General features: G+C 41.6%; 1 long non-coding RNA gene across 2 annotated transcripts in view; it reads left to right on the forward strand.

Annotated features, from left to right (window-relative positions):
• LOC144798854 (uncharacterized) overlaps positions 1-15,636 on the forward strand; it is a 216,632-nt gene extending 200,996 nt beyond the window's left edge. For both annotated transcript variants that reach the window (XR_013603678.1, XR_013603679.1), the window contains exon 3: positions 14,838-15,636. This is a non-coding gene — a long non-coding RNA (uncharacterized LOC144798854). The remainder of the gene's footprint in view (positions 1-14,837) is intronic.
• Positions 15,637-22,913: the final 7,277 nt, after the last annotated feature.

Raw genomic sequence — 22,913 nt, forward strand, 5'->3', positions numbered from 1 at the left:
CCAGGACCTTGACTGGATAAGGTAGGAGGGAAATTGGTCGGTAGTTCTTAGAACTGCATGGAGCAAGGGTAGATTTTTTCAAAAGTGGAGTAATGACAGCCCGCTTCCATTCCATAGGCACAATCCCTGTGTCAATAGACTGGCAGCATAGCTGTCGTAGAATGGGAAAGCTCTGTCCTAAACTCCTTAATTATCCTGTGGGGTATTGGGTCCAAAGGGGAACCATCAGAAACCCCTAAGGCACCCTAACTAACTCCTTCTCCGAAGGAGTTGGAAACTTATCCAGAGCGACCCCCGGAAGCGACTATCTCAATAGCGCCCTCCTCATTTAGTCTTCTTGCCCCCCCCTGTCTGGGCTGCTGAGGTAGGTTGTGATTGTTCCTTCATACTTTCCACAATTTTATTTATTTTGTCTAGAAAAAAGCATGCCAGTCCATCACACAGTTCCTGGGACGGTTTAATTTTGCTCATGGTACACTCTGGGTTAGTCAGATCTTTCACTATTTTAAATTTGTCCCTGGATTTATTGGAGATCTTTAATATGATGGATGCAAAATACTCTGCCTTGGCAATGGATATTTCTAGTTTGTATTTTATAATTTTGCACCTATAGCTTAGTCTATCTTCTTCCAAATACTCCCTCCTCCACTGTTTTTCTGCCTTTTTACACGAGCTTGAGGCTCCTCAGTCTCTCCGTGTACCAAGGGGCAGATGGATGTCCTCTTTTCTTAATGACTTTGACTGAAGCAAGCTGATCCAGTTCCTTGGTTAGGTGTTCAGAGAATTCCTTATAGTTCTGTTATCTGCTTCTCAGAGTTAGAGATCCTCCATATGAAACACGGGGCCGTCAGCCTCTATCTTTCTTTTAAAAAGATCTTTCCAGTGTAGTCCAAGGAGCGTTCTTGCTTTCCTATCCCCAGGTCTTATTACGTTCAGGCTCTGAATACTATACATAATGATATGGTGGTCCTCCACCCCGCTGGCATAACAGCCTCCTTACTGACAAAGCCTTCCTCTGCAAAAATCAAATCTAAAATATGGTCACCCCTATGTGTTGGTTCCATCACCCATTGCTTCATGCCCAGATTAGCGCAGGATAGAACTATGTTATGAAGAGCTATATCCAGACTTCCATTTTCCCATAAATTAAAGTCCCCCAGCACTATTAGCCGAGTATGCGTAAGCCCCATATTGCTAATAACCTTAATCAATTCTTGTTGGTGTACATTCAGTGCACCTGGAGATCTATAACAGATCATACCTGATGCGACTTGGCCTGCATGATCCCTAACTGAGAAACCTAAAAACTCTGTACAGGAGACTTCATCTATATCCAGTGTAGTAATATTCAGCTCCTCCCTAAAGATAATTCCCGTTCCACCTCCCCTACCCCTACCCCTGACCCTGACCCTGGGGCTGTGCTGGGCCTTATATCCCGGTGGGCATGCTGGCTCCAGTTCCAGCTCCATCCCTGCCACAGTCCAAGTCTCCATTAAAAATAAAGCATCAAGGTTGTGGGTTTCTAGCAGTAATTGTATTTCCGTTGAGTGCCTAGGAAGTGATCTAACATTAAGTAGGCCACATTTAAGGCCTCTCTTTCTCCCGGTCTTGGTGTCTGACTCAGTCATCCTAATATTTGGGGCATTATCCGTGTCAGTGTTCGGGGTACGATTTGACAGGTCCTCTCTATCGTATTGTCTAATGATAGTAGGATCAACTGACTACAGTGGGCTGTAATACGAGGTAGCAGGGCTGAGCATGTTGGACAAAAGCTTACCCCCCCCTTAGATGGAGAATTGGGCAAAGATCGTGGGCAGAGAACCTCTCCCTTCAGCGGATCCAGTCCCATGAGAGTATCTCTCGCATACCATCGACTTTCTGGTTTATCTGTAGTGAAAGATCCAGGGGAACTGGCCCTGAGCCCGGTTCGTGCGCAGACTGGCTTGCCTTTATCGCGCCGCTGGCGTGCCCTGGATGCTGTCTAAATACCGGTGGGCGCACGTATGCTAGAGCGCTAACCCAATCGGAAGTGTATGTCCAGCCATGTCGGACCTGAGCCTAGGAGTACTCAGGCAAGCGATCCCAACTTCAAAACAATTTTAAAACACAAGTGAAGTCAAGTTTTCCACACATTCTATATCGGGAGAATGTGCCGCATAGCTAACAGCGTCTCTGCTGTGTATGCCGCGCGTGCTCATTGAATGCTGTCTAAATACCGGTGGGCGCACGTATGCTAGAGCGCTAACCCAACCGGAAGTGTATGTCCTCCTGACAGGCCCTCCGAACAATCGGCATCAGCCGCGTCGGACCGGAGCCTAGGAGTACTTGGGCAAGTGTATAGCATGTATATGTGGTGATCCACGTTGTTGCAATTCAACTCTATAAAAGTAATCTATAATCTTGCCAATTGGGTTACTTTTATGCAATAAAATACAATTAAATAATTATCTAACTTGGAAGTCTAAAAGGCTTGGACATTAATAGGATTCTGTTGTATTAATGTGCATTTTGTTTCCCATGACATATTTTCAAATTCTTCTTTTGTACATTCTTGCCTTTTTTCACCATGTAAAAATATGTTGATTAAATGATACCATTTTGTTTCTGCAGCTGATAATGGTAAAAAAAGGTTGGTATTCCTAATTGTCTAATCATAGCAAATAGGTCTTTTTTGCATTGCTCCCAATATGGTGACGAACTACGTATAGTTAAGTATTTTTTACCCCTCATTAAATTGTAAAATGCTATCTAATTTTTGTTTGATGTCTTTAGCAGTTATGTTCCCATTAGTAAAGTATTTTCCAAGTGAAATGTATATTTTGCTCTGTATTAGTTTAATGTGTAACTTTTTTACTTTAAAAAACATTTGTTATAGACTTTGCTACTCATTACTTAATTCACTGACAGATTGTGCTGTAATGTATTGGTACATGCCTTTCTGCATTTGTTGGCCTTCGCTTCCCACAAAATATTGTAGGGAAGGCTAAATATTCAGAATCTTTGTCTTCATATAGACCTCTTGGCGTGTTATATTCTGCAGGTGCTAAACTTAAAATATTAATGTTTTCTGTAGTTATAGTTTCATTAGTTAACATAGTATCTAAATGCCCTGCTGCAATGTTGTCTGAGGAATCTGATGTATTTGTAACAGAAGTGTCAATTCAAGGTGGTATATTTGCTGGTGTATATTCCCAATGTGGATTAATGGTGACACCATATTCTTGAAACATACTGCTAGTAGTTGCTAAATAGAGAGCTGCACGTTTTACTTTATTTGGTCTAACATTTTCAAAATGGGTATAGGATTTATAACTTCATTTTCTTTTTAATTTTTTGGGAATTGTCATGTTATCATTAATTTGCCTAGGTAAAACAGTAACAGTTGTCATAACATCTGCAGGTACATTAACTACTGCACCTGAGAGATTTTTGGAACCCACTTGGTAGTGCTCTAATTTGTAAAAAAAAATATTCTTGGTGATACTAATCTATCTTCTAAATTATGCAAGTGTAAGGCTGCTGGGATATCTGGAAATCTCATCCCATTAGTTCCTGCATTTCTGCATCATGGCAGCAGCTCAGCTCGGGAGCCTCCAGGAAGAGGCCACATGTTGCATCTGTTTGGAATATTTTACTGATCGGGTGACTATCGATTGTGGACTCAACTTCTGCCGCTCCTGCATCACCCAGAGCCGGAATGGAAGAGATAAAAACTTCCCCTATCCACAGTGCAGGCAAATATCTTCTGGGAAAAACCTCCGACCCAACAGGCAGCTGGGGAACATGGTGGACCTTGCAAAAAAGCTTAATCTGACCCTCGTGAAGCCCAGCCCCCAGGGGGAGAATCTGTGTGAGAAACATGAAGAGAAACTGAGGCCGTTCTGTGCAGAGGATCAGGAGATATGCCTGGTCTGCCGGGAGTCAAAGGAGCATAAAACTCACTTAGCAAGTCCAATAGAGGAGGCTGCAGAGGAGCACAAGGTGAAACTTCAAAAGTCTTGGCGGCTTCTGAAGAAAGAGGAGAGATTTTCTGGAGTCTAAAATCAAGGAGGAGGAACAATATAAAACCATGAGAAACAAGCTAAGAACTGAGAAGAATAAAATTGAATATGATTTTGAAAAGTTGTGGCATCTTCTGAAAGAAAATGAGCAAGCACTGCACCGAAGACTGGAGGAGATGGAGAAGAAAATGACCATGATAGAAAATGCAAATATCACCAAACTGTTTAATCAAATCACTTCTCTCAAGGCCCTGATAATGGAGATAGAAATGAAGTCTGAGGCACCAGCCTGGAAACTCCTGAAGGATGTCAGAAGCACCCTGAGCAGGTGTAATAATGTGAAGTTTCAGTGCCCAGAGATGGTGGTGAAGAGTTATAAAGTGATGTTGACTCTGGATCCTGACACAGCTTATCCACATCTCCTCCTGTCTGAAGAGGGGAGACGAGTGAGATGGACGGGCACAGCACAGACCCTGCCGAACACCCCCAAGAGATTCACCAACTACCTCTGTGTGCTGGGGAGCGTGGGATTCACCTCCGGCTAAAATTCCTGGGAGGTGCAGCTGCTGCAGTAGGGGGCAGGGTGGGAGGTGGTGGTCGCAGCAGAGTCTGTGGACAGGAAGGAAGGGATCACATGGTCACCTGAGGGGGGAGTCTGGGCTGTGTGGGGGTCAGTACAAAGCTCTCACCTCCCACCCCTCTGAACCTGCGTGAGAAGCCCCTGAAGCTGGGGGTGTATCTGGACTACGAAGAGGGGCGTCTGTCCCTGTACAATGCTGACTCCATAGAGCTTCTCTACACCTTCCCGCAGGCCCCCTTCACACAGAGGCTCTTACCGTACTTCTATCTCTGTGACAGAGCGGAGATGAGGCTGGTGTGAGAGCTGCAGGGAGCTTCAGCCTCTCATCCTTCCCTCCCTCCCCTGTGCAGTGATAATGTGACCAGGAACTCAAGCCGAGATGCTTTTATATAATAAAACGCCCCCTTCGGGGATAAGTCCCGGGGGGTGGGCAGTAACTCCAGTGACATTATTAATATCAGGTTTCTTTCATGTAGATTTATTAATGTATAGATGTCAGCCGACCCCATGTGCAGAGCTCCCGCTTCTCTGTCATCCACAGTTTAAACACCAACATTCCAACAAATCTTTTTCACAAGGACCCTCCCACATGTTGCCATGACAACCAGTAGCCTCATGTGAAACTGACTGGTACATATCTCTTTTCCTTGTACAATTTTAAAACCAGGGCAGGAAATGTTTGCTGTGTGAATCATGCACCAGACATCATGTAACATATGATAAAGTCTCTGTAAAATTCAATAACGAGTATTTCTTTCTTTCTTTCATCCCATTATAAAAAGAACAGGGTGGTATTTTGTCCTTGCAAATATATATGTAACATGTTTTGCATATATCATCTGTTTGGCATTTGCTAATGTTACATTCTATGAATTTAGCCTGTTTTCTAATATTGTGTGTTTTCTGCAAACTTTGTTTATGCCATAATTGATTGCAGATAGTGCAAGCATACTCGGGACGTATGTTATTGGGGCATGAAAGATACTAATTATGTCATTTGTTGTTTGTAAGGTTATATTTGTATTACTGTTAAGTGTATTTTCTCAGTCTTGTGTATGCTTTCTTTTTCTGTTACTGTGATTATCTAGAACCTGTATCCTAGTTGTTGTTTGAGTTTACAATTCAGCATTAGGTGTAAATGTGTTTGTTAGTACATTGGTATTGCTAATAGTTATGGTAGAAGCCAAATTTACGTGCGTTGTAGAAAGCTGTTTATTTGCTTGGCTATTGCTGTTTGGATTTTGTATAATTATATCTTGTACTTATAAGTTTGTTGATGTAATATGTCTTAATGCATTTTGAGCTATTTTTGTAGTATGGACATATGTCTTTTATAGTTTTAATTTTTTTTTTTCTTGCAGTGGTTTCTTTGTTACCTTAAGTGACATTTTGCGAACTGTTTATTTTCACTTGAGTGAATTGTAAAGTAATACTATGTGAATTTGTTAGCTTTTCTTTATTAGCTAGCTTTATAATGTATTCTATAACTAGATTAATAGAGTTGATTTCTATAGCTATACATGTTCCATTAGAATGAGGTATTGCTTTTTGATCTTGGCTATGTGAATCAAATATAAAGAATACATGGATAGTTTTAAATACTGAAATGACATATGTATCCATACAGATTAATACACCAGTTTGTAAATTAATTGTAGAAGGTAATGTTATAAATTTGGCTTTTAATTTTTTTTAATCTCGTTTATAAAGCATTTTTGGACTTTAATAGAAAATATAAAGTTATTGCGCTCTATGAAATTTGGCAAATATTGTGGTTGCATATTTTCTTTATTAACGGAGTGCATTTCTGTATATAAAGCATCTCCGAGATCAAAATATTTATGTATTTTCCCAATGGTTCAAGAATAGAATCTCAGCTGGATAAAATGGGTCTGCCAGGTGGGGAATTCAAATCTTTGTGAATTTTAGGAAGGGTGTATAGAACTGGAGTGCAGGGACTTTATTTGTTCAAAAATTCAAACCCAAGTTTGGTCAGGATGCCGAGGTCCAATTCCACGTGGTGGAGCGTACTATTAGAGCCTTAATAGTCTGAATTGGTTTAGAGGTCAATTGTTTTTTATTGGACAGTTGTTCCAGTATTTATGCTTTGTATTTATCTCTATTTTAAAAGACAATACCCCACTCTTATCTACCGGTTTGATAATGATATTGTCCTCTTTTCTCAATTGATTCAGTGTCTTTCTTGTAGAATAATATTGAATGAAATTAGAGATCTAGTGGTTTTAAGAATGTTAATCTTACTCTGGACTGCTTTTTCAAAGGCCAATATTACTGCTGGCATTGTGGCATTAGTAGGAATGAAGGTAGAAGGTGATCCAAGGTGGGTGGCGGACTAAAGGGGAGGGGTATCTTTGTCAGAATGTTTTTTCAGCCTAATCATTCTGAAAAATTTGTGTAGTTCAGATTGTAGCTTGAAATAGTCTGTTTTTCCATTGGAGCATAAGATCCCTTTGCTGAGAGGGGAGATGGCTTCTGAGGAATATGCCATATCATCACGCATAGAATTACTGTGTATGGTCAGAGTTTAAAAATAGGAATGAACTGAAGGGTGTGATTTGCCTGTGCTGTGTCCACCAGCTGTGGTGTAGATCCCTGTCATTCTATAGTGTCCCTGTTGTCCACTATTGACCATATGGACCCCATTTGTAGTAGCACCTTCGTTTTTGATCTCCTGAGTATTGGTTCCAAGTCCGGACTCTGTTCCTCCTGCCCCTGTCCGTCCTCCTTGTTTGGCCTGAAAAAAGTGTTCTGGTCTGGGTTGTTACTTCCTTCACTTGTTCCTTCTCCTAGGTCATCGGAGCTTTCATTACCTTCTGATGACTCAGAAAAGGTAACCAACCTGTTGTGTTTAAACCTACCCCAGGCGGCCTTCCAAAGCTGTTCAACTACCAGCCCAATATGGTACAGTCTAAGCTCAAAAAGTAGCCCAAATCTGTAACACTCAAATAATGTAATAGGCTAAAACAAACATTTAGAAGCGCATATATATTTGCCCCAAATAGAAACTAAATATAACTCTGTGCCTGAATTGTTTATTGTATTACGCTTGTTAAAAATGCAAGTAGACATGGAAAAATGGTCACTCACTTTTCATCTGCTGTCCCACCACACTCTGTGAGAAGACCGAAAAGTGGTATGGTATCTAGGTATAATGTATAAAAACACAAAAACTAACTTGAAGTCCCTTATTTAGATGACGGTGCTGCAAAGTGAGGAGAACCATCAACCTCCCCGAAATCTAAGGCCTGAGCCTACTGAATGCAATAACACTCCCCAGCTCATGTCGATGTGTGAAACTGTTCAACAGTGCATATTATCAGCACAATTTATACAAATGAATTCAGATTCTCTCTTTTGTCTTTTTATTCTGTAGATCTTCAAACAGCAAAACAGCCGACACGTGTTTTTTCGCATACATGGGAATTAGTCCTACGGCTTTTTCAAGGCTGTCTTCTCTGTATAGGACCTTATTTCTGTGGTGATAATTCCAACCCACAAGGGTATCTGTATCTTGCGGCATCCTCAAAAGAGTTCCTAAGTATCCAGGAATCCAGATATGTTCAGATATTGCAAGCTCCAATCTGGGCTTCTTTCCTCTGGACACTGCCAATGGCATGTTGTCGAGTGTCCCACCACTCTCCAGCAAAGATGCAAACCTGGTGCCTCAAAAGCAGATCAAAATGAAAGGCAGTATAAAGTAACTTGCCTAATAGGGCCACATTTAAAAATTACTCAGTTAATCACTGCTGCTGAAAAAAAACTTTCCACAATTTAAAAATCCAGGCACTTCATCCATGATCTCTCAAATGCCCTTTAAAACATGACATTTTCCCTTGATGGATTTTTTGCCTTATAATACAAGTGAATCTTTAGTGTAGCACATCTCCTAAGCATACGCATTTCAAGATGCTCTGTATGAATGACTTCACTAGCACATGACCGCGCTTTAAATTTAACACACCTTGTGAGCTGTTCAATAGAGATGGGTAAATCAACAAACTCTCAGGGAGATTCAAGCCTTTGGTGGGCACTGACTTGAAGATCCTTTGCACAGAGTGGTGCAAATAACCATGTAAACAATGCCACAAAAATGTTAGAAGAAGATGAGGTCCTCTAAGTTCAAAAAGGCGTAGTCTGTACCACAATAACAGACCATGGAAGGCAGTGAAGGGACTGGGGCCTGATCGTGGAAAACTGAGGACAGGGGCAAGCAGGCTGGGCAGGTGCAGAAAGCTCATGCTAGGCAGGCAGGATGGGCACTAGAAGCCCATCACAGCATGGAGGACAGCAGGAAGACTATGAAAGCAAACACACGCAACAGAGTGAAGGTGTGAGGGGTCCAGAGCAACAAACTGACCAGACAGGGCAGGTGGTTGGGGCAGTGGTAGCACAAAAGAGAATGCATGGCAAGTGGGAGTGTTAGTGGCAGCACAACTGCCATGGTGGGAACTAAGGAGGGGGAAGGGCCATTCACAAAGGGCGATGAAAGTCAGAGTGGAGTGGGCAGGGACAGGCAACAGCCAGCTGATCAGGCTGGGCATGGCGGAGGTTTAACAGACAGTTCCTGTGGACGATCAACAAATGATAATAAATATATAATAGCTCAATCACAATAATCGAAGGCAAAGATTTCTGAAAGAGAAAAGGCATATAACACTAATTTTGTATGAGAAAAGGTTGTTTTATATAATGTAAAAACATTATTTTAAATCCAGTGCATGGTGTCCCAATTGATTGTGAAACCTATATTTCAAGGTTGTGACTCTTTGTGACATAAAAACAAGATTTCATCTAAAATGTACAAAAGCGACCATTAAATAAATACATATGTGCTCACAGCCTACTAATCCAGTTATAGTGTCTGACAATGGTTCGCTTCACTTAGTTAATTACTTTTTGACCCACTTAACAATGTGGGTTCTCATCAGTACCTAGCAATGAAAGGTTAACTAAAAAATGATAACCATAGTATCAGTAATGGGGTGGTGGAGATAAATAAGAGAAAAGCATCAAAAGGTAGATATTCAGTCGCTAATCATACCTGGAAATGACTGTCCGATACTGCGGTGTTGGGGTGAAAAGGAAATAGAGTACTCACATAGTGCCCAGCTGGGCACTGTGGGGATGATAGATTTAGAATATTTAAAATAAATACGACCACACAGGGTTAACACTGGAAGCCACAAGCTGTGAAAAGAAGTTCAACTTACCCTATAGTGGGGAGGGTACTGATAGTAAGGAAGGCTCGAGGTTGAAAGCCGTAATAATTTCAAAAAGGAATTTCTGAAAGAAGAGTTCAAACACCCAGTAAATACGTATGTTGCACAGGTGGTCAATTTTATATATTCGTCAAATCAAAATACTCTTCCCCGTGGTAAAGGACTAAACTCTAAATTAGCCTCAAAAGAAAATGACGACAATCCATCTATTGGACACCTTAAAAATCAGCAGTGAAACGAGAATACTATTCACCCAATTTCCAAACTATAAAACCAAAATTTGACGTGAAGGTGCTCTTACCCGGTGTAGAGAGGATAACTGAATGAAAGGGGCTGCCAAGGTCCGCTGCGGTAATTAATCCAGCTCGCCTAGTGGAGAGAACTCCACCTGTCTCTCGCCTCGTGCAATGACAAAACCAATCGAAAGGAAGTGGTCTTGTTTTTTGCTCACGGGGCAACTCTGCTGGTCCTAATTAGAATAAACAAGCAGACATGACTAAAGGAAAGGAAGACGCGAACAATTCAGTGTCCTCAAGAAAGCATTTGAAAAATAAACTGAAAAGGGGTTGAATGGAGGGGAATTACCCATAAAAATAAATGGATAAAAAACCGAATTGAAGGAAGATAAACTAAAAATATGCATGAGTTTACCACGTGGTCCAGAGAACACATTTTTACTATGTCTATGAAATTGTGCAACAAAGTGATATTTATAATACAAAAGGCTGTGTGTGTGAAATATATCCATATTTCACAGAAGCAAAAAAAGTCGCATATGAAGGTAAACTACATATTTTGTGGTACGAGTCACAAACAATTCATTGGAGGTTGAGTATTGCAGGGTAAGAACCCTTCATTCCTGCTTCATAGTCTGTATTATATCTCATCTGAATGTTCCTTAAATGTTCAATTTTAAAGGGTGGAGACAAACCCAGGCCATTTCTCAGCCATGTCCTTTATCAATGGAGTTAATAAGATCTATCCATTGGCACTCCAACCTCTGTAGTATATGCATCAAATCGCCTCCTCTTTCAGGGATGACTGCTTTTTCAACCATTTGCCATTTGAGCCCATCTGCTGTTTCTTTTCATTGTAGTGTGCCACCAAGGGAGCATTTAAAATGGAACACCGTATTCTTCTTCGATGTTGGCCTATTCGAGCTTTTATAGGTTGGGAGGTTTGTCCAATGTATGGTAGTTGACAAGGGCACCATATACAATATACCACATTCCTTGCATTACAATTTGAAAAAAAGCTGAGTGTCACATGTCCATGTTCAAAAGTATAAGTGTCGTTCAAATATTTAGGTATCTTGGTAAATAAGGGATTAGACGTCATGGTATCAGATAATTTAGGGCCTTTAATCATCCAGATGCAACGAGATTTTGATAAATGGAAAGCGCTGGGTCGGTCTTTATAGGGTAGAGTTCAAACGGTGAAGATGGTTACGTTACCGCCCCTTCTTAATATTCTGGTATGCTTCCTCTTCATGTTCTCTTATCCACATTGCGCCTTATAGATTCCAAAATTAAATCTTTCATATGGGGTTCTATTAAACCTCATCTGGCTATACATCAATTAAATGCTCATCATTCCTATGGTGGTCTCCGTCTTCCCTCCATTGAACATTATACCATTGCCTTGCATTTATCTCGGCTCTCATACATGCTCCAAGATAATTTAAATACAACACATTGGGTCCATGTTGAGCGTCCTCTTCTCTCTGCAACAAACGGTGTTGCAGTTTTATATGGAGCTGGTTCAAGCTGCATAGATCCACGCAACCCCCTATTGTCTGCAATGCATAAGATATGGCAAAGAGCGCATCGTATCTTGGGCATTATTGATCGATTACATGTAAAGGCTCCTATATGGATCAACTCCAGAATACGCATTAAAGGTAGAAGCTTTCTATGGCCTCAATGGAAATCGGCAGGCATTCTCACACTAGACCAAATTCTCCATGACGGGGATCTTAAACATCTATCACAGTTAATGGATGAATTCAACTTACCCCTGCTGCAGCATACCAAATATGATCAACTTAGAAAATCTCTTCTCAAAGCTTGTAGTTCCACACCTTGGTCATTATCTATATCACCAGTAGTGTTTTATTTACAAATTTGGGGCAAACAGAAAGGTGTCATTTCAGGTCTCTATAAAACAACTACATTTCCATTATTTTCACACCAAATATTCTGCGATCTCCGACAAATGACATTTACAGACTTCTTTTTCAGATATGTAATGGATGAAGTTCCTAGATGGTTTGGATAAGGGAGCTCGAGAAGCTCGTTTAAAGTTTTGCTTATTTAAAATTCTACATGACTGGCATTGGTCTCCGGTAAGATTACATAATGCAGGCTTGTTACCGCATTCCAATTGTTGGAGATGAAATACTTCTGAATGTGATATTATTCATAATTTTGCACGTGTCCATTGGTTAAAGATTATTTGTCTTACATAGGTCAGACATTACGTATGTCTATCTCACTGCATTTACCCCTTTACACAGCTAATATTATATTACATGATTTCAGAAATGTTCCCACTCTTTCTAAACCACAATCTCGTTTCCGACATACCGTGCTTGCAACTGCTAAAATCTGTATATTAAGACCATGGAAATCTTCCACTCCACCATCTCAAGAGTCTTGGTTATCTGCTATGATTCAAAATGCTTTGCATGAAAGGATTATATATAATATTCCAGATCAACTAGAGTTATTTTCACAGATATGGAATCCTTTTCTACTTTCTTAACATGTTTGTATTTGTTATCATTTAGTTTTTGACACTTGATTGTATATGCTTTTTCAATCTTTCCTTTATATATATATTTATTGTTCTAGATAGCATAATATTAAATATTATTCTATATAGATTTACTTTTTAATGTATATCATATGATCCTTACCCTTATTACTTGTTTTTGAGTTTTCTTGTTTTTATTTAGTGATTCTAAAATGCTAATAAAAAAATACACCGCAAAAGTATGTGCCAAATGTTAAAGCACCTGCCACACAATTCCCACACTTTTGCGATGACCTTTGATTTCAGGCCACCCCTAAGCTGATTCCAATGTTCTCGACTTTTGACCTGAATTGTTTTAACTGGAGGAATGAACCAGGTGATCTATATTTTTACCACGTTTGAATGCGAACATAGGTAATTCAAAAGAGGGATCTATATTTTGGATAAGGTGCCAGTTTTTAAAAATTAACCTCTGGATTTAGTTTGTATGCATCCCAAAGCTAGCGACACAAATCAGTTTAAAGGGTGGTTTATTTCTAGTGGGGAGTAGTTCCAGTGAACTTAACACTATTTTATTTAGATATCCCCTAGCCAGCAGTTTTGCTTTCAGTATTTGGGCCTCCCTCATGTAGTCTTCTTTACGGGAACAATATCTACAAAGACGTAGAAAGTGGCCAAATAGTAGTCCCTCTCTTAAAGCACGTGGGTGATTGCTGTTATATTCAAGAAGCACGTTTCTTTCTGTGGGTTGCCTATGGTGAACATTAGATGTTTTTGAACGTTATTCAGATATTTTACAAATTCATGGAAGAACGATCGAGATCCAGACCAGACTGGAAAATATCCTCGATGTAACGCTTCCAACATTTTATGTTGGGATGATATTTTTTCTGTGCAGACGAGGCATAAGTTTGTTACACTAAATCCATTTAGATATTTGCTTGATTTGAGGCACAATCTGCTCCCATTCATGTTCCAGAGCACTGTTTATAGTAGCTCTCATCCAATAAAAAGTAATTGTATTGCAACGCAATACCTAGTAATGAGATAATGACTCGTGGGGACTTGCAAGGGCTGTGTACATGTCTCCAACAGTTTTTCTATAAGCTCAAGGCTCTTTTCCTCTGGTATGTTAGTATACAATGAAGAAATGTAAAGGGCCGTTAGCCAATCAGTTTCACTGATAAAGGGCCTAATATCAATCAAATTGATCATAAACCTGCTATCTTACAGACGTCCCTTCTACAGGGACAAAGTCCTTGATGCTATTGGCCAGTGACAGTTAACAAAACGTGATAGCAGTGACCAGCAGGGTGTTGCAGATCAAGATTTTACATTTTTTCACTATTTTCTAGACGGCATGCTCCTCTACGTTCACCAAAACATTCACCTGCCCATGGATGATGTGGAAATGCAAACTGTGAAATTGCAATTCAGCCAGATTCCCCCAGGTCATCAGGTGCATAGAATGGACCCATGTGCCCATATATCCCCCATCCAATTTTGAATACCTATTCAAGAACTACAAGGATACCCATTCCCTGAACATCCAAGTTGTTTGATAAGTAAACCATAACATCACAGATATGGTGGCAACATATCCAGGGAGAACGCCATGACTCCTACATGTTCAGGCACAGTGGCATATGCTAGTGACTATAAAGAAGGGATTTTGATGATTAGCTACTGGGTACTGAAAAGTAATGCCAACCATTAAATGCATTTTCACATTCATTCAATCAGAATTTATAAAGCGCAGCTAAACACAGGATACAGTATCCCTGCTCTTCCCGGTCCCAGAGGCTTATTCGAAAATCAAGGTCTTGAGGGCCATTCAGAATTCCGGAAGTGAGGTGACAGTCAGGAGGTGCATGGGGAAGCTGTTCCAGGTCTTTGCCGTGATATTGTAGAAGGATCATCCCCCACTTCTGCTTTGGTAGATGTGGGGAGTATGAGCAAGTGAAAGGGAGGCGGAGCGTAGTCTTCTCAATGGTTGATGGAAGTTTAGGCAGTGGTTTTTGTAGGTAGGTCCTTGGTTGTGTAGAGCCTTGTATGCGCAGGTCAGCAGCTTGATTTGGCGTCTCTTCTGTATGGGGAGCTAGTGGACTAGCTTTCCAGGAGTTTCCAGTAAGGGGTGACCTGAGCATGGACTGTCTGTGGCATCCATGCAATACCGTTCCTTGCGATCATTGGTAAAAAAAAATAAGCTGTTCATTTTTTTCTTAGGCAGCTCATTTATCTTCTGTATTCCTTCTGTTGCAGATATTAGCTTCCCATGAAAATCGCAGACCACCTCTCCTTTTTGAAATATGCGTGATGCAACGGCCTTCATTCTTCCTTCTTCATCCACAACAGAAACTCCACTCCACCGTTGGTGAATCAGACATAATTTGTTTTTCACCCATTGGTGATGTGCTTTCTGTCATTGGTTTCCAATTCTGGATTAGCTCTGCAACTTCTGGTACATTCTTGCTCCATTGCATTTCATTATAAAACTTTTGCACACATTTTTCTCTTGGTTGCCTACAAGGGAACTGTTCTGTGATTGAAAGAAACAAAATAAATTTATCAGTTTCTAAAATGTTAACTTTTCACTATATTTCAGCATATCTAAATGTTCACTTACTCATTGTTTCCTCCTTTCTTAGAAGTTGTTGTTTCTTTCTCCATTTATCATATGCAAGCCGCTCGTGATCACCAACCATGGCAATTATGTCTTTTTTACACGGTCTTTTTCCATTCAGTCTCACAGGAAAATTTGTTTCAAAATGTATGAATTCATCATGATTTTGTTCACCAGGTACTTTGGATGTAGAAGGCCCATTATAATGTGCCCTTTAAGTACATACAAAAGACAAAGTTAAGCATTAGTAAATGGTTCTGTGTTATAGAAAGTGAATATTTTTCATTTTGCATATATGCAAAGTGCATACAATCTATAACTGTCAGAAGTCTAATACTGAAACAGTAGCTTACAAAATGTATCTGTAAATTAGACCATGCAAAATTCATAAGATCTACAAGGTGGTCATAATTTATGACAGAGATGATTGTATGCGAAAAACAATTCTACATTCTACGTAGCATACCTTTGCCGTCTCTTATCAAGTGGTTGTCTGCAATGTATAGGATTATCTCGTTTCAGGCATCTGCAAACAAACACAGATAGTAAGAATGGTTAACAAATGTTCAAAATAAATGTCTAAATACAATAAATAGTTGCATTATAAGCATAAGGATTATGAGTAAAGTAACTGTTTTCTAAAAATCAGTGAGGTAAAAAACAATGATTATTGCCTCACCGTGGGTTTTCATGTGCAAGCTTATTCAGCAGTTTTGATGCTGCACAGATATTTTCTTCTCATCATTCTATAATGCTTTTCTGCAGTCTGAGTTGAATGAGCCATGTAGTCAGCCACAAGGCTCTTTTCAGCATCCGTACAGTCTCTTTTCGTTGCTGTTTCGTATACGCGTCTTGCTTGCTGACTTGTTACAGCAGGAACATTATACCTGTAAGAATTATTAATATGTGAAACCTGCTCGTTATCCTATAGTCATGTATTTTATAAAGGTATTATTTGGGTCATGAGCTTATACCATTCCTAACAAATTAATACTAGTTATAAGAAATGTTTAAGTCATCTCTTTGGAAGCTACATAACCCCCATAAATTGTAGACTTGTACACCACTGACCAATAATAATCTGGGAATTCAAAAAGGCACAGCCAGCATTGCAGTAATACCTTTCTTGAAATCGTTTAAGATCATTTGATGGGTTGTAAATTGGATCCCCCCTTGACGATACAAAAAAGGATCAATTGGTTACATCAAAGGCCTCATCTCCGTAAAATATTGTTGAAACCACTGAGAAAAAAAACACGTTAATAAGGTCACAGAGCAGGCATTGAGATGCATCTGTGAACAAATTCTGTAGTTTTTACACAAGAGCAATGCTACTCAATAAAACAATATTATGATGTGATGGTATTATCCCAATTGGTAGTACAGGGTGAATAAATATTCAAAAAATGTTTGTGGCTATGCAAAAATAAATATAGTATCCTAAAAGAATACCTGTTCTTCTTCATAACTTAAACAAAAGGATGCAATCTGCTGGGCTGCAGTTTTGTGCTCCTTCACTGCAACAATCACAAAGTAGTCTCCCTCCTCCTCATTGTACGGTCTTCGTTCACTCCATTCCTTAGCCTGCAAAATTGTATGGTATGTATAATAATTAGATATAGTTTGTAATTATTTAAATGTAGTTATTTTAAGAATGAGGACCATGGGACCGCCAAACCTGTGGTGACAGTCCACGACCCAACGGATTGGTGGTCCCCCCACTGTATATAAAATTTGGAGTGTACACCACCACTGGGCCAGTGCAACTGGCAGAGATCCATGATCTCAGGGTGGTAGCACAGTGGTCAGAGGCAGCAATATGCTGGTGGTGCCACTGCAGCACTGTCAAGCATTTTACGAGTTGCCTCACCCCCAGCCTTACCATGGAAAGGCTGGCAGTGAGGCAACAAAGCAAGGCCCTAACTGGGCCCCCTTTGTGACTGGGCCTGGGAGTCCCAGTTACTGCATGGTGCAGACTGTGTGAGGGTTACCAATGGGCCTTTAGATAGGCACGGCTGTAAGACCACTGCAGCACCACCTGCCCACCAAGAATTACAATTGTAATCCAGTAGGCGATGGGAGTACAGCTTTGGGGGTCCTCTTGCATGGCGCTGCCATGGATGGCAGCAGGAAAACAACCAATGCAGAGTGAGCATAAAGGCTTCAATGTAGACACATTGTTTAACTCATATTAGTCTTTTTTGTTTACATACCTGAAAATACTTCACAACACATGGTCTCTGCACATGCTTTAAGAGCAATAGTGCCTCTAAATAATACAACACCATTAGTGTTTCCTGAGAGGAGAAATCCTGATTGGTATTTAGCTTTTCGATCACTGTGAGGAAGTCTTCTTTTGCCTTGTCCAAAATCAGTAAGCAGTGCCAAGGGATCTTCTTTTCTTTTGTGAATTCCCTATATATAGGCAATATTAGGAAAGACATAATAAATAACAGGATCTGCCCATGCAATAGTAATGAAACCTAATAATAATTTCATGATTTTTGAATTGGGAACTTGCAATGAGGAGAAATGTTATTATGTATGATCATCTAAAGGCTATTATACTTCACAATGATTAAATTATTACCTTCTGTGAGTGACTTCTTTTGAAATCCCTCTGCTTATTTTCTTCTGCATGTCCCTCATCACACACTGGAAATGCTGAGCTGACCTATAGAGATCGTTATCTTCTTCTCTCAGGTTTGTAGCCACCATGTGATAGTGGATAAACCGCTTGATATTTTTCATGTAATTTATGATGGTCTGCTGTGCTAAACCAAGCTCTTTCAGGCAGTTGAAGAACTCCCGTGTGCGTGGAATCTCCTTGATGAAATTTATTGATGGTTCATCAGGATTGTAGAAGAGGAATCTTGCTACATTTTCCAGCTTAAATTAAATATATAAATACAGATAACAATAATTATATACTTTACTGAATATAATAGGTATTAGTAGGAATAAGGGTAGTCATGGTAATAAAAGCTTATTTGCATTACCTCTTGCTTGCAGTTGGAGACTAAGAGATCGTGTTTTAAATAGTTTCTGAAATCAACTAGGAGTTTGCAGTCCATGGAATGTTTCTTGCAAAGACCAGCGTCTCTCAGCTTCTTCCGTATAGTTGTCAGCCACTTCGTTTCACTTGGTCTGTTGGATTGAATAGTGAAATGTTTTAGAAAACAAATGGTATATAAATATGACTATGGTGCAAATAGATTTTGGTCATTTGAACTTCCGGTTGGTATAATTCAGCAGCTTCTTCTTCTTCATCATCTTCTCTCAGATGTTCAGTCTCCATGTCTTCATCGGGTGTTTTAGGAGGTCTAAAAGTAAGTCATATAACTGAGCGATAAAGCATGCATGAGTAGCTGCAACAGTTCATAACATACAGGTTCCTTGAAGGATTATATTAATTATACAAGTTTAAAGGGTTAAAAATTATGTATGACTACATATAATGCAGTAATTATGAAAATAGATTTAGTGATTGTAATGGTAGCAAACTAATGATAATGAAAGAAAAAAAAATATGTTACTTACATGACAACTTGATCAACGGGCTTTCCAACAACAAAACACCCATTTGCTTCCAACATATTGATGACCGTTTTTCTGGTCTCTTCATTGAAAAGGAGCTGGAGATTATCGTAGGTGTATATTCTCCCCTTAAACAGATGGGCAATCATCGATTCTCTTGCCTCCTTTACAACTGCTGCAATCGCTTCAGGAGTGCTTTTCTTCATGCAAACTCGTGCCAAGTGAACTGACAACTGCTCACAATTTTTTAAGCACTTTGTGCAAACCAATGGGATGCGATTCGCTTTGCTAGCAAGAAAATAAAAAGTCATGTAATGAGAGTAACAAGCTGTAAGACAATATGTATTTCAGTATCCATATTGTATGCTGCAAAAACACAAATTCAATGTATTACAATATCAAAAATTAGAAAAACAGCACATTACCTCAGAGGGGAATCTATTCTAAAGGTTTTAAGGAAAAAAGATATCTGGGTAGCACTAAACTATCCTTACCAACTGTATCCACCTGTACTCCGCAGAGCTCAAGCACATGATTTTAATGGGAAAAGGCCCTGCCACTTATACAGATGTTCAGGGGGTGGGGCATTACCTGCAATGATTTAATTGGCTAATGTAGAGTAGGGTTACACCTCCCTAGGGTCATATTGGGGTCAACTCCTCCCTCCAGCTGCCAACTCCCAGGTCATGTTATACAAATGGAGGACATGTCACACCTGCCTGAAGGCAAGGCACACGACGGAATTGCAATAGCAGAGATGTGCTAATGACATCCCGGGCAGTTTAAAATTGCACAGTCACAATATTACAACATATAAGCAATTCCCCAGTATGTTCTTGATGCGCTACGAGCATGATAATTTGCACATGAAAGGACACAAACTTCTTCTACAACCTGAAAGTTAAATTAGATTTCTAGCTTATGTGGTTCTTGAGCATAGGTATTCATAGTACGGCCCGAGGAGAGAGAGGCAGGGACAGAGAGAGGCAGAGATAGTGATAGAGACGGACAAAGAAAGAGACAGAAACAGGGACAGACAGGGAAAGGCAGACAGATATAGAGGCAGAGACAGGGACGGACAGAGGCAGAGACAGACAGAGAACGAGAGAGACCAAGAGGGAGAGAGACTGAGAGGGAGACGGAGGGAGACGGAGACAGGGGCAGACAGAGACCGATAGACGCAGAGACCGGGACAGACAGAGAGAGGCAGAGACAGGGAGACAGGAAGACAGAGGGAGTGGGAGGGAGACAGAGAGGGCAACAGAGGGAGAGAAAAGGAGACAGACAGGGAGGCAGAGGGAGACTTATGGAGGGAGTCAGGGGGAGAGAGAGGGAGACAGACTGAGGGAGATGGAGGGAGACAGAGGGAGGGAGACAGACAAAGGGAGACAGGGAGACAAAGAGGGAGACAAAGAGGGAGACAAAGGGAGACAGAAGGAGACAGAGGGAGACAGAGGGAGGCTAATGGAGGGAGAGAGATGGAGACGGAGAGAGATGGAGACGGAGAGAGATGGAGACGGAGAGAGATGGAGACGGACAGAGGGAGACGGACAGAGGGAGACGGACAGAGGGAGACGGACAGAGGGAGACGGACAGAGGGAGACGGACAGAGGGAGACGGACAGAGGGAGAGAGAGAGACAGGGTGAGGGAGACAGATGGAGACAGATAGAAGGAGACAGACAGAGGGAGGCTAATGGAGGGAGAGAGATGGAGACAGGGAGACAGAGAGAGACGGGGGAGACAGAGACAGGGTGAGGGAGACCGAGGGAGGCTAATGGAGGGAGAGAGATGGAGACAGAGAGACACACAGAGGGAGAGGGAGACGGAGAGAGACAGGGTGAGGGAGACAGACAGAGGGAGACAGAGGGAGACAGAGGGAGGCTAATGGAGGGAGAGAGATGGAGACAGGGAGACAGAGAGAGACGGGGGAGACAGAGACAGGGTGAGGGAGACCGAGGGAGGCTAATGGAGGGAGAGAGATGGAGACAGAGAGAGACACAGAGGGAGAGGGAGAGGGAGACGGAGAGACAGGGTGAGGGAGACAGATAGAGACAGATAGAGGGAGACAGAGGGAGACAGAGGGAGGCTAATGGAGGGAGAGAGAGGGAGACGGACAGAGAGGAAGACAGAGGGAGAGAGAGGGAGACAGATGGAGACACAGAGAGGGAGACCGATGGAGACAGGTCAGGTTATGCAAAGGGAGGCCATGTCCTCCCCTACAACCTGCAAGTTATATTAGGTTTCTAGTGTATGTGGTTTCAGAGATATATATTTATATTTGTGGAACACAGTACAGAATTTCGCTGCCCCAAAAAAATGTTTAAATGTTTCCCCGATTTTTCTGAGCATGTTCCTGAAGCGCTATGAGCCTGAAAATCGGTACACGCGAGCGCACGATCCTCCCCTACCACCTGCAAGGTTTCTAGCTTCTGTGGTTTCAGAGATATGCAATTATGTTTGTGGAACACAGCTCAGAATTTGCTGCCCAAGGTGTCACATGGCCTCCCTTTGCATAACCTGACCTGAGAGTTGGCACCTGGAGGGAGGAGTTGACCCCAGTAAGGTGTGCCATTGCCTCCAGGCACAACCTGAGCTGACACAAGCTGAGCTGGCAGCTAGTGAGAAGAGTTGGTAATAGGGCAGTGTGAACTGCCTCCCTTCTGCCCAGCTTAAAGCTGAGAGCTGGCAGCTAGTGGGAAGAGTTGGTAATGGGGCAGTATGAACTGCCTCCCTTCTGGCAGCTAGTGGGAGGAGCTGACCCTAGCTGGACAGCCTGAGCAGGGAGGCCCCAGCTAGTGGGAGGAGCTGACCCTGGGGTACTGTCCCACCACTGGAAAGCTGTATAAGAGACAAGGCCTTTTGCTATTACAACTCTTTGCTTGAGCTCTGCTGAGTACAGGTGGATACAGGTGGTCAGGTGTTTTTTTGTGCTACCCAGAAACCTTCTTCTTTAAAAGCTTTAGAATGGATACTTCTCTGAGGTAAGTCTGTGCATGTGCTGTCTTTGCAATGATTGATATTTTATTACATTGAATTTGTATTTTCTTTTGCTACATTTAACCTGGATACTGGAACACTTTTAGAAAGATGTGTATGTCCTTGATTTTGGTTTCTAAATCTTCAAGCTACACCAAACTAATCAATACATATCTCTGGAACCACAGAAGCTAGAAACCTAATTTAACTTACAGGTGGTAGGGGAGGATCGTGCGCTCGCGTGTGCCTATTCTCAAAAATCGGGGAAACATTTAAACATTTTTTTTGGGCAGCGAAATTCTGTACTTCGTTCCACAAATATAAATACATATCTCGAGAAACATATGAGCCAGAAACCTAATTCAACTTGCAGGTGGTAGGGGAGGACCGTGCTCTTGCGTGTGCCGACTTTCAGGCTCGTAGCGCATCAGGAACATGCTCAGAAAAATCGGGGAAGCATTTAAACATTTGTTTTGGGCAGCGAAATTCTGTACTTTGTTCCACAAATATAAATACATATCTCAAAAACCATATGAGCCAGAAACCTAATTTAACTTGCAGGTGGTAGAGGAGGATCGTGCTCTCGCGTGTGCTGATTTTCAGGCTCATAGCCCATCAGGAACATGCTCGGACAAATCGGGGAAACGTTTAAACATTTTTTTTGGGCAGCAAAATTCTGTACTGTGTTCCACAAATATAAATACATATCTCTGTAACCACAGAATCTAGAAACCACTGTACTTTGTTCCATCGGCAAGGGGCTGAGAGGCAGAAGAGTCTCCGGGCCCCTGGCGGGCAGGCCCCGGGACGCCTTCCCCCTCTCAGCATGGCCAGACCTCACGGAGGTATGCCTGATCAAACTCTGAGGAAAAACGACCATCGGCAAGGGGCTGAGAGCAGGCATGTCCCCAGGACCCTGGGGGGCCCCGGCGGGCAGGCCCCAGTGCTGCCTTCCCCCGATTCAGAATCTCCGGAGGTCTGACTGACCCTCTCCCTAGTAATCCGGAGGAACATTACCCCCCTTTCTTGTAATCCGTGCACTCGAGGTGACATAGGGGACCCAGGGCACGAACGAGCCTGACCTCCTGGAGCCCTGGCTGGGATCCGGGAGGCGAAGGGCACCTCATTGGGACTTCCAGGGAAGTTCGGTCATCTGGTCGCCCCATAGGAAAGCATTGCGGTCGACCAGATGGCCGAGGGG

Source organism: Lissotriton helveticus, chromosome 12 (assembly GCF_964261635.1).
Source record: "Lissotriton helveticus chromosome 12, aLisHel1.1, whole genome shotgun sequence".
In the NCBI taxonomy this organism is placed as follows: Eukaryota; Metazoa; Chordata; class Amphibia; order Caudata; family Salamandridae; genus Lissotriton; species Lissotriton helveticus.